Source organism: Bos indicus, chromosome 8, assembly GCF_029378745.1.
Source record: "Bos indicus isolate NIAB-ARS_2022 breed Sahiwal x Tharparkar chromosome 8, NIAB-ARS_B.indTharparkar_mat_pri_1.0, whole genome shotgun sequence".
Lineage (NCBI taxonomy): Eukaryota > Metazoa > Chordata > Mammalia > Artiodactyla > Bovidae > Bos > Bos indicus.
The window spans coordinates 68,566,708-68,580,645 of NC_091767.1; positions in this window are offsets into that span (position 1 = coordinate 68,566,708).

The window sequence follows — 13,938 nt, forward strand, 5'->3', positions numbered from 1 at the left end:
GGGCCTTAGGAATCATCACTACAAACAAAGCTGGTGGAGGTGATGGGATCCCAGCTGAGCTATTTCAAGTCCTAAAATATGATGCTGTTAAAGTGCTGCATTCAATATGCCAGCAAATCTGGAAAACTCAGCAGTGGCCACAGGACCAGAAAAGGTCAGTTTTCATTCCAATCCCAAAGAAAGGCAATGCCAAAAATGTTCAACTTACCACACAATTGCACTCATCTCACATGCTAATAAAGTAAAACTCAAAATTCTCCAAGCCAGGCTTCAACAGAATGTTAATCAAGAATTTCCAGATGTTCAAACTGGATTTGGAAAAGGCAGAGGAACCAGAGATCAAATTTCCAACATCCACTGGATCATCAAGAAAGCAAGAGAGTTCCAGAAAAACATCTACTTCTTCTTTATTGACTATGCTGAAGTCTTGGACTGTGTGGATCACAACAAACTGTGGAAAATTCTGAAGGAGATGGGAATACCAGAACACCTGACCTGCCTCCTGAGAAATCTGTATGCAGGTCAAGAAGCAACAGTTAGAACTGGACATGGAACAACAGACTGGTTCCAAATAGGGAAAGGAGTACATCAAGGCTGTATGTTGTCACCCTGCTTATTTAACTTATATACAGAGTACATCATGCAAAATGCCAGGCTGGATGGAGCACAAGCTAGAATCAAGATTGCCGGAAGAAATAGCAATAACCTCAGATATGCAGATGACACCAACCATACCGTAGAAAGCAAAGAGGAGCTGAAGAGCCTCTTGATGAAAGTGAAAGAGGAGAGTGAAAAACCTGGCTTAAAATTCAATATTCAAAAGACAAAGATCATGGCATTGGATTCCATCACTTCATGACAAAGAGATGGAGAAACAATTGAAACGGTGGCAGACTTTATTTTGGGGGGCTCCAAAATCACTGCAGATGGTGACTGCAGCCATGAAATTGAAGACGTTTGGTCCTTGGAAGAAAAATTATGACCAACCTAGAGAGTTTATTAAAAAGCAGAAGAATACTTTGCCGACCTAGGTCCATCTAGTCAAAGCCATGGTTTTTCCAGTAGTCATTTATGGATGTGAGAGTTGGACTATAAAGAAAGCTGAGCACTGAAGAATTTTTTATTTTCAACTGTGGTGTTGGAGAAGACTCTTGAGAGTCCCTTTGCAAGGAGATCAAACCAGTGAATCCTAAAGGAAATCAGTCCTGAATATTCATTGGAAGGACTGATGCTGAAGCTGCAACTCCAATACTTTGGCCACCTGATGTGAAGGATTGATTCACTGGAAAAGATCCTCATGCTGGGAAAGATTGAAGGCAGATGAAGAAGGGGGAGACAGAGGATGAGAAGGTTGGATGGTAACACCAAGTCAATGGACATGAGTTTGAACAAGCTGCAGGAGTTGGTGAAGGACAGGGAAGCCTGGCGTGATGCAGTCCATGGGTTCACAAAGAGTTGGACACGACTTAGTGACTGAACTGAACCACAATATATAATTTTTAATATTTAAAATTTTAAAACACTCCAAGCATTCATTGCCCTATACAAGAGTCTCAGTCTCTCTTTTGGTGACAAATATTCCAGACATGGGACTTCCTATAGCTCAGATGGCAAAGAATCTGCCTGCAATGCAGGAGACCCAGGTTTGATCCCTGGGTCAAAGATACCCTGGAGAAGGAAATGGCAACCCATTCCAGTATTCTTGCCTGGAAAATCCTATTGACAAAGGAGCCTGTCGGGCTACAGTCCATGGAGTAGCAAAGAGTCAAACACAAGTAAGCAACTAACACACACATTTCAGACATAGACAATTTCTCCCATCTTGCACTGACCTCGGTCAGATTGATTAGAGTATGTCCAGTAGCAGCAAATTCAAGTTGAGAGGTAGGGTTGTTTTATATAAGCTCCTTTCCATTTTTAATGACAAAAGCATTTTGTCTGTTTGATTTGATTTTGGGTGGGTCTTCGAATTCATTACTGCTGCTGCTAATTCAGATTCTTAAATTTGTTTTCAATTTAATGTTGCAGTATTTCCTCAACAAAATCTTCTCTTTGCATTTCTCCGTTCAAGTATTTGCAAAAGAACAGTTAAACTACAGTAAATATTCGAGCCATAAACATTTTGGGGTAGTAATGAAACAAAATAACATCCAGATTTCCTAGCAAGGACTCCTAACAGCACCGCACAGAATCACACACTGAAATTGCCAACTTAGAGTTGTATTTCACTTCCAAAACTTATTATTTCTTAGAACACCATCCATAAAGTAGTCCATGAGTATAAGCTGACTAGTATTTATTTTATTTGCAGCAATGACTTAGCATTAGCAGCAGTCAGGGTGGCAAATAACTCTTCTCTCCTGGCAAAAACTGGAAGCAAGGCTAACTGATGGAACTTTGCTGTTACCTGCTCCTGTCCTGACCCCTCAAAACTCTGACCTTCACCTTCAGCTCCTTGGGTCAGAATCTCCTGCTCTTGTTTTCAACTTTATGTCAGCAGATTCTTCAAAGCAGTTAGCATCTCTTCATTGATGGTTGAGCTTCAATTCTCACAAGAAACTTATAATACTTTCGACCATTTTCCCAGTTTCTCAGCTGACTTTTCTCAGCATTTGGAAAGACATGAACATTTCCTGTGAAATACTGAAAAAATAATTTCTACCTCTAGTACTCATCAGGCAAAAGCTGGCGAGTCCAAGGCAGTTGCTGAAAGAGGATGTTTGAGACTCTCTCCCACAGCCCAGGTAGGAGGGCCAGAGGACCCAGGGCACCCCATTCTCACTCACAGTTCATCTCCCCTCATGAATCCTGGCCCCTCTTTGCCTAGCCTGTTATCCCTAAAGCTCACCCAGACCCACCTACCTTATCCCCTATTTCTTCTACTCAAAAGTACTTTCAAGCACCTCCTTTCTCACATTCTAATGTTTTGAGAAAAATATCCATTAAAAAAAAATACTGTCTGCTCTATCAGTAAACAAAAGATGTGGCAGCCATGAAGCCATCATATTACAGCATCCCCGAGGCTGATCCCTGAGGGAACTCAGGACAGAAACAGGATGCCCGCCATCTAGCAGTCAACAGCTGCAGCCACTCTAGACAGCATATCCTGAGGAGACTCAGAGTGAGAAAACACAGGATACTGGCCCCAGACAGCAGAGGTGCTTATCAAAAGAACAATTTCAATGGGCATCTTCCCATACATAGAAAAGTGCTAAATTCCTTAACTTGAGATGTCTGACTTCTTTATTTTTCAATAATCTTCTGAAGTTCCAGCTGCGCTAAGTTAATTCAGTTGTGTCTGACTCTTTGCAACCTCGTGGACTATAGCCCACTAGGTTTTCTGTCCATGAGATTCTCCAGACAATACTACTGGAGTGGATTATCATTTCCTTCTCCAGGGAATCTTCCTGACCCAGGGCTCAAACCTTGCTCTCTTGTATCTCCGGCACTGGCATGTTCTTCACCACTAGCACCACCTGGGAGCCCCAACTCCCAATTACCTGGTCTTTGTTGCAAAAATTCTTATACCTCTTTGACTCCTCCCTTGCCTCTTCAAAGCAGTCTCCCAGAACCATCAGACATACTGTGTCCCAGGTTTAAGTCCTCCAATAATATATAACTCTCAACTTTAAGGCTGTGCATTTTTTTCAGTCAACAAAAGTATCAGCCATTAGTGCAGTCTAGTTGCCACTATGACAATTTAATTAAAGCAATGCAGAATAGGGTGTGAATCATACATCAATGTCCACTGATTTTTAGCATGATACTGACTAAATCACTTCATCATACAGAACCTCAATTTTTTCATCTATAAAATACAGATAAAAATTCCACCTCATAATTTTTATTTATTTTTTAAAAAATTTTATTGGAGTATAGTTGATTTACAATATTGTGTTAGTTTCTGCTGTACAGCAAAATCAATCAGTTATGCATTTACATATATCAGCTCATTTTTTATCTTCTTCCTCCATATAGGTCATAATATACAAACAGTTCATTTATCTCACTATCAAAAAAAAAAAAACAAACTCAACCAAAAGGCAGGCAGGAGATCTAAATAGATATTTCTCCAAATAGGACATCAGTTCAATTCAGTCACTCAGTTGTGTTCGACTCTTTGCGAACCCATGAACCTCAGCACGCCAGGCCTCCCTGTCCATCACCAACTCCTGGAGTCCACCCAAACCCATGTCCATTGACTCGGTGATGCCATCCAACCATCCCATCCTCTGTTGTCCCCTTCTCCTCCTGCCCTCAATCTTTGCCACCATCAGGGTCTTTTCAAATGAGTCAGCTCTTCATATCAGGTGGCCAAACTATTGGAGTTGCAGCTTCAAAATCAGTCCTACCAATGATAGACTGGTTGGATCTCTTTGAAGTCGAAGGGACTCTCAAGAGTCTTATCCAACACCACAGTTCAAAAGCGTAAATTCTTCTGAGCTCAGCTTTCTTTATAGTCCAACTCTCACATCCATACATGACCACTGGAAAAACCATAGCCTTGACTAGACAGACCTTTGTGGACAAAGTAATGACACAAATGGCCAAACAGCACATGAAAAGATGAAATCATTGAGGACAATGATTGCAGCCATGAAATTAAAAGACACTTACTCCTTGGAAGAAAAGCTATGACAAACCTAGACAGCATGTTAAAAAGCAAAGACATCACTTTGCTGACAAAGGTCTGTATAGTCAAACCTGTGGTTTTTCCAGGAGTCATATACAAATGCAAGAGTTGGGCCATAAAGAAGGCTGAGCGCCGAAGAACTGATGCTTTCAAACTGTGGTGCTGGAGAAGACTCTTGAGAGTCCCTTGGATAGCAAGGAGATCAAACCAGTCGTCCTAAAGGAAATCAACCCTGAAAATTCACTGGGAGGACTGATGCTGAAGCTGAAGCTCCAATACTTTGGCCACCTGATGCAAAAAGCCACCTCATTGGGAGACTCTGATGCTGGGAAAGATTGAGAGCAGGAAGAGAAGTGGGTGACAGAGGATGAGATAGTTGGATGCCATCACTGACTCAATAGACATGAGTTTGAGCAAACTCCAGAAGATTAGTGAAGGACAGGGAAGCCTGGCATGCTGCAGTCCATGGGATAACTTAGCGACTGAACAACAACAACATTACTCACTATTAGAGAAGTGCAAATCAAAACCAGATCATGATATTTTTGAGAAGATGAAGCAATATAGGTATAAAGCATAGAGCTATTCAGTGCTAGGGAACTGTGAGTTTTCCTCTTCTTTCTTCAAAGAGAATTTTATTTGAATTTTAAAGGAAGGAGATTTTGAGAGCAAATAATCATCCTCTAGCAGCTACTGAGATTGCAGACCTAACACTCAGGAGCAGAATCCACTGTATTTGCAAATCCAAAAGTGAGCAAGTGTCAGCAAATGCCTCTTTTCTTGCTCCCTAAAAGGTCCCTACTATCCCCTAACCCTGTGTCAACTCCACTAACTTCTCACTCTGCATACTTCCTAAGTAGGATCAGCATGGAGAGAGTGAGTCCACCAACTCAATGCCTTTACCCGCTGGTGCTGCCCTCAGCCTGGCCTAAAGTAGATGCTCAATAAACGTTTGCCAAATTGAATTTTCTTCTCCCTGGATTAATCACTGGCCGAAGCAAGTAGCTAGCCTCCAGCATGGCTCCAGTGTCCACAAACTTTATGAGTCATGTCTTCAAAAGCCTTGCAGCAGCCACCCCCTTCCCTTGCCTCTGACCTCTCCTGCTTCTTCAGCATGTTTATGGACATAATTACAGCATGCTATTGATTTCCTGACAGGCGCCTTGATGTAACTATTTTACAGAATCAAGCTAATTTCATACATTGAGGTTTTTATGGGCTCTGGCAGATTCAACCTAAGTAGTCACTTCGTCTCCTCTTTGGGCACTCCCGCCCCTTCTCAGAACATTGCTTCTCTTGGTCCCTCCTTCCCTGAAGCCCAGCTGAGCTGCTTGCAATCCACGGTCTCTGTCTTTTCCTTGAGGCCCCACTCTGATGGTCTTGTGAGTTGACAGTCATGTCTTGAGAAAACAGCAAGGTCTTTGAGATCCCAAGAAGTTATGGCAGTGCATCTGGGTGATGGGGGAGTGGAAGATAGAATTCAATTATTCCTCTAATTTTTTAAAAAAACTTTTTATTTCCTACTGAAGTATAGCAAGTAAGTACAAGTGAAGTTGCTCAGTCATGTCCAACTCTTTACAATCCCGTGGACTGTAACCTACCAGGCTCCTCCATCCATGGAATTTTCCAGGCAAGAATACTGGAGTGGGTTGCCATTTCCTTCTCCAGGGGATCTTCCCAACCCAGGGATTGAACCCAGGTCTCCCACATTGCAGGCAGATGCTTTACCATCTGAGCCATGGGGAAGCTGATCAACAATGTTGTGATAGTTTCAGGTAGACAGCAAAGGGATTCAGCTATCCATGTACATGTATCCATTCTCCCCCAAACTCTGCCCACATCCAGGCTGCCACATAACTTTGAGCAGAGTTCCCTGTGCTATACAGTAAGACCTTTTTGGTTATCTATTTTAAATATAGCAGTGTGTACACATCCATCCCAAATTCCCTAACTATCCCTTCCCCTGTTCCTCCCCTCTGGAAACCATAAGTTCATTTTCTAAGTCTGTGAGTCTGCTTCTGTTTTGTAAATAAGTTCATTTGTATCATTTCTTTTTATTGGACTTCCCTGGTGGCTCAGCTCGTAAAGAATCCACCTGCAATGCTGGAGACCTGGGTTCGATCCCTGGATTAGGAAGATCCACTGGAGAAGGAAATGGCTACCCACTCCAGTATTCTGGCCTGGAGAGTTCCATGAACAGTCCATGGCATTGCCAAGAGTTCTCTTTAGACCCCCCACATAAAAGGGATGGCATTCAATATTTCCCCTTCTCTGTCTGACTTACTTCACTCAGTATGACAAATCTCTAGGTCAATGCCTGGTAGGGGTCACTAAGAGTCAGACACGACTTCACTTTCACTTTCACTTTTCACTTTCATGCATTAGAGAAGGAAATGGCAACCCACTCCAGTGTTCTTGCCTGGAGAATCCCAGGGACGGGGGAGCCTGGTGGGCTGCCGTCTATGGGGTCACACAGAGTCGGACATGACTGATGTGACTTAGCAGCAGCAGCAGCAGGTCAATTCATGTTGATGCAATTGGCATTATTTCATTCTTTTTAATGGCTGAGTAATATTCCATTGTATACATGTTGGTATTCCTCTGATTTTTAAAGCCTGGGTCTGCTATTACACTCTGAATACATTTCTGGACCCACTGAAATTTCCCTTACCTACATGCATCTGCTAATTAATTTGGTATGCAGTCTTTCAAGAGACATGATCTTATCTAATCTACATACCAATCCTGGGGTTGTGCTATAATGTCCATTTTACAGATGTGGAAAATGAGGCTGGAAAACTAAAGCAGCTTGATAATTCAAAATAGTAACAGCGAGCATATGAACATCCTTCACAAAAAGACTTCACATGGGCATTTCTTCTCCATTTGGAGATACAGAGTTGCAGAGCCAAGACTTAAACAATTACACTTCTCATACCAAGCTCTTCCCTCTACACGGCTGCTTCATTTCTGTTCTCAGGCCCATACACACAGTTCCCCTTCATGGTCTTGGCCAGGCTATTCTTACAAACCCAGGATGGTCCTCCCCTTTCTGCCTATCCAGCTCACATGTGCCCTTGAAGGCATGATGGAGCCCTCCTCTACTCCTACCTCTACCAGGAAACTTTCCCTTATAAATCCATCTTTCTGTGACACTCTCTAGTCTGGAACATCCTGGACATGTCTATTAGATAATAACTGCATGTAAGTAGACATTTAATAAAGTTGTTCTAGTCTTGGAGTCCCTGAATGTAGTGTATCTGATTTGGTTGAATTCCATCACCCATTCCCAATAGATGTCAATGTTCCAATTTCTCAAAGACCACCATCCTACTCTGAGGAGCCATAGGACACCAGGGAAGTTGAGTTCAGCCCTGGTTCCGGGAGTGGGACCCAAGACCAATGTCTGGTGAATCAGTACATCTACGTGACCTGAGCGGTCCAATCAGAGGAAATATCTAGACTGTAGAGAGATCGGCTATTCCTGATGGATGTGAAAGAGAGGTGAGAGGCTGCCAACAATAGAGCCAAGACGGAGGAAGCAGTCAAGAACTGGTCAGAGAGAGGAGAGAGAGAAAAAAAGAGCAATTAGGTCAAACACTTCAAGCTGTAAGATCAGACCTTGCCTGAAGCTAACAAAGCCCTTTCTCCAGTCTTTTCAATGACAGGAGTCAACTCATGTCTCTTTGTTTAAACCAGTTTCAGTCACGCTTCCTAGCCCCAAAGGGTTCTAATATATATATATATTTGAATAGTGATATTGCTTCTACAACAGTTCCTATCAACCTAGAGGCAGCACAACTCTCTGTTCAGATTTCTTAGTTCTAAAAGAATATATGGAAACCCAAATTTTTAGCTCCATTCATCCTTTTGTGACTTATAGGATTTTTTTTTTCTGAATACAAAAACATCCATTAGAGACACTCGAGAAATCCCACCACTACTAACAACAAAACTGTACTTAATTTTATTTTAAAATGTATGTTTTATAAAATTGGGATGAATCGTCTCACTGTGTGTGTGAATTCAAACTTCCTACAGTCACTTAATGACAGTAGATTACTTCAGTTGAAGTGGAAATAAGTAGCTATACTGGGGTTCCCTGAGGGCTCAGTGGTAGAGAATCCACCTGACAATGCAGGAGAAGTGGGTTTGATCCCTGGGTCGGGAAGATCCCCTGGAGAAAGATGTAGAAACCCACTCCAGTATTCTTGCCTGGGAAATCCAATGGACAGAGGAGCCTGGAGGGCTACAGTCTATGGGAGTGACAAAAGAGTCAGGCACGACTTAGTGACTAAACAACAGCAAAGTAGCCAGAGTGCCTGGGTTAAAACCCCATCTCTATCATTAATATGTATGTGACCTTGAACAATTGCTACAAATCCTGTCATGTCTCAGTGACCTCATATGTGAAAAGGCAGTAATGATAGCACTTGATTTATAGGAATTTCATGAGAATTAAAATATTTTGTTTGGCTTTTGAATTGTGGTGCTGGAGAAGACTCTTGAGAGTCCCTTGGACTGGAAGGGGATCAGACCAGTCAATCCTAAAGGAAATCAACCCTGAATATTCACTGGAAGGACTGATGCTGAAGCTCCAATACTTTGGCCACCTGATGCAAAGAGCCGATTCGTTGGAAAAGACCCTGATGCTAGGAAAGATTGAAGGCTAACGGAGAAGACAGCAATAAAGGAGATGGTTGGATGGCATGATGACTCAATGGACATGAGTTTGAGCAAACTCTGGGAGATAGTGAAGGACAAGGAAGCCTGGCATGATGCAGTCCATGGGTCTCAAAGAGTCAGACATGACTTAGCGACTGAACAACAACATTTTGTGTGATATCTGCATATAGTCATGTAATAACAGCTCAATTTTTGACAAACTGGGTTTGAGATACTATGGCTATTCAAGAAAGCTAATAGTGCACATTCTTTGTGGGCATCTGTCCTGTGCCTTAGAGGGTGCTTAGCTGCATCCTTGGCTCCTACATAGTCGATGCCAGTAGCACTCACCAACCTACCAGCCTTTATAACCAAATTGTGTCCAGGCGGACAACACTCCCAGCTGAGCATCACCATGGCATGGCATTTCATCACATGGCTCTACTGTCTGTTATCGTTGTATAGCTCAAATGTGAAGACCATTGTTAGGTAATAGTAGTACTGAAGTATCCTTATACTGTTACAATTTTAATAAGAATCCCTTTGGTATTTTAACATCACATAAAATATTGAACTATTAGTTCAAGGTAAATGATATTACATTAATTTTTATTAAATTTTCTAAGAGATTTTTTTTTTAAGGGCTGTTATTTCATCAAATCTCTTTAAGGCATCAACTGAAATTTTCTCTGCCTCACTGATTCCTGGATTATATTAATAGAATCTGTAACATTAAATCATTCTTGTATTCTTGAGATAATGCCTAAGTGGACACATTATAGCATTCACTTTTTAATACAACAGTGAGTGTAATGTGATGACATTTTATTTAAGGGATGTTATTTCAAACACATAAAAGAAATTGAATTGTGTTTTTTTAACCTTTGCTTCATTATTAGGGTTATGTTGATTTTACAAAATAATTTTGAAAGTTTTCTATTTACATCTTTTTATATGATTGGAAATGGTTAAATTTCCTCTAAAAGTTACATATTTCTTGAAATTTGATCAGCTAAACTGACCAATAACAAAGTCAAGAGCATTCAGAAGAAAGTAATGCTACATCAATTTTTTTTTAGTAATTTCTTTAAATTCTCAACTTTGAGCCAATTTTGTGATCAATATCATGTAAAAATCATCATTTTTAATCAAAAATTTTTGTAAATAGTATAGAACACAATGTGTTAATCTTATGCAACATGCTATAATTTCAATATCTGTAATGTAGTTCTATCCACTTTATAATACTATCTAATTTTGTACATTTCTTTCCTCTTTTTTCCTATTATGCTTCTAGATCTACATGCTACTATTCTAACTGAAGACAGTTCTTATGGTTTTTCCTTCTATTTTATGTTCTTTGTGCTGCTTATTTAAATATTTAACTAAGCATTTCATTTTACTTCTAATGTATTATAAAAGTATTTAGCCTATGATTTTTCCCTTTTGTACAGCTTTGACTTTTTCCCATAAACTTTTACATAAAATGTTCCAATTTTTATTTCTTTATAAATAGTTTATAATTCTTATGACCCAACAGTTATTACACTGAACAGTTTCTAGTTTTCAATGTGCCTTCAGGTTAGTAACCAGTTCTACATAAATAACAATTTTCACTATTTAAGGAGATTTTCTTTTCATTTTTGTCTCTTTTCTAAGAATGGTTGAAGGAAAGCTCTACTACCTGTTCACAAGGTTAAAAGTTTGCTAAGCATTTTTATTAAGTAAAAGTTATTAGTTCTATTTTTCATGTACTGTACATCCTCATTTATTTTTCTTTAAACTGAGGAAACCTTCCCAACTTTATTTATTTTTTAATTGAAGGATAATTGCTTTACAGAATTTTGTTCTTTTCTGTCAAACCTCAACATAAATCAGCCATAGGTATATATATATCCCCTCTCCCTTTTGAACCTCCTTCTCATCTCCCTCCCCATCCCACCCCTCTAGGCTGATACAGAGCCCCTGTATCTTCAGGACTTTCCATCCATATGCAGAAGAATACACCTTCTTCTTGAGTGCACATGGAACATTCTCCAGGGTAGACCACATCTTGGGTCACAAATCAAACCCCAGTAAATTTAAGAAAACTGAAATCATATCAAACATCTTCTCTGACCACAATGCTATAAAACTAGGCATCAATTACAGGGAAAAAACTGTAAAAAAAACACAAACACATGGAGATTAAACAATACACTTCTAAATAACCAACAGGTTACTGAAGAAATCAAAAGGGAAATCAAAAAATTTCTAGAAACAAATGACAATGAAAACATATTCTCATTTATTTTTTGCCTCACCTGCCCAATTCTAAGAAAATACACTGTCATTCCTCCACAAATATTTTATTATTTTTCATCATAGTTCTAATGTTTTGCATAAAATATGTTGATATTAAGTTATTTGGCATTATCTTCGGTGTGGCTTATGACTGCTACATTTTTATTCTAGATTTTATGTTCCATCCATGTTACATAATTCTCTTTGTGCTTCCAATTCAACTGTTGTTAATACTGTCATTCTTGCACTTTGTATGTGTCCTCCTAATATCTTTTACCAAACCTTGTATTTTTATCTTCCCCTGTCAATCATTTTTATTAAATTTACATCTTGTAAACAGCATATAGTAGACACTTATTATTTCACCTAATCTTAGAGTCTGTATTTTCATAGGCGGGTTGACCTTTTATTTATTGCCATAAATTATATAACTGGGTTTTTTATTGTCATTCATTGTACTATTTCTTCCTAAGGGACTTCCTTACTTTTTCTTATTTTGTTTGTTTGTTTTGCCTTGAAATTTTCTTTCTTATTTTAATTTTTGTTCATTAAAGAGTGTGAATTATTTGCTTTGAATTTTTTTCCTGAAGTAGCTTGAGAAAGCATATATTAAAAAAATTTTAGTGGAATTTTAGGTTTTAGAAAATAACTTTTCAATTTCATTTTCCTAATAATCAATATAAAAAATAAATCTATCTACTTCTTCCTTTAAGATGAAGAAACCAGGATGCTTTTTACTACTTTCTCCTCTTCTATCACCCAATATCTTCATTTTTCCTGGACCAAAATGGGCTATTAGAACAAAATTCTGTTGAGTTTTTGGTTTTTTTTTTTTTTTTTTTTTCACTTTTCAAAATGACTCTCTACTTTTCATTCTTCTTTATAGCCATGTTATCAAGAATTACTTAGCTTTTACTCCATGGTTATCTGTTTCAGTGCTTACCACCTGGCTTTTACTTGATAACCCCCTTATGTTTAGATCTTTATTTAGATATGTCTCTCTATTGAGTGGAGTACATTCTTCAGTACTTTTTTCAGGAAGGAAATAGACCTCTGCATATCCTGGACATTTGTATTTCTGAAACAATGTGTTTCTGGTACGTTCACACATAAATGACAGCTTATCTAAATTTTAAAAATTACATGAATCATGACTGTGTTCCTCAAAATTCTGTAGACCTTAATATAATAAATGCTATGACAAGCTACTGAAATTCTGAGGTTAACACTTAGGCCATTTTAGGAGTCAGGGTCAGCCTTTTAGGAGATGATTCAGGAACCCAGACCCTTTCTACTGTCACCTGGGATCCTAGGCACTACCTTCTGCATCTGGCAGAGAAAAGAAGAAAAAGAAGAAAATAACAAATCTTGTAGCTGTCTTTGGGAGCCAGAAAAGAAATATCATGTTACTTCCGCCCACAGTCCATCAGCCAGAACTGGTCCATGGCCCACTAACTTAGAGCAAACTGGGTACCTTTGTCTCCCGGTGTTTCCAGGAGGAAGGTGAAATGATTTGATGTACAGACTCTGTACCGCATACTTGCCCATTGCTCTTGGGTGTGTGCAGAGACCCTAAAAGATATTTTAATTTTTATAACTACATATATTCACCTAGTTCTTTTTGTCGGTTTGATTATTTTTCCTTCTAGAGTGCTTGTAACACTTTATCTTTTAACTCAAAAATTTAGCCAGGGTGTGTAGAAGCAGTTCCCTTTAAATTTATTTTGCCTGAATATTTAGGTCATTCTGAAAAACACATTTTCTTCAATTATGACTTTGATTGTTGCTTCTGAATAAGTCGTTCTGGTTTATTCCTCAGCAATACCTATAATTCCTAGATTGCATCTCCTTCTCTCTTCTCCATACCTATTATCTCCTCATCACTTTCATCTCCTTATTTTTCCCCCTCTGAAAACAAGGAGAATTTGTTCTTCTCATCAGTGATTTGAGTCTTAGCTGTGTTAACTCCTGCCTTTACTACCTTTATATAAATTGTATTTATTCTATTGGATTTAGTAATCCTTTGATTTTATTTTTATCTAGTCATCTTATTTGCAATCTGCCTTCATCTCAACATGTTTTTCTTCTTATTGTTTTTATTTCTATGGTCTTTTTTTATCTTGGATTCTTCATAACACTTTTCCTTCTGTTTATTAATTTCTAAAAGTGGCATAAACCCCTTGATAGCTTACAGTGAATGTCAGATTCATGATCTCCAAAGAAGAAGAGCTTTGGGACCAGGGGCCAGGCTTGATCATTCAAGAGCTTTTGTGTAGCAGAGTTTTATTAAAGTAAGAAAAAGAACAGAGAATGCTTCTGACATAGACATCAGAAGGGGGACAGAGAATGCCCCCTTA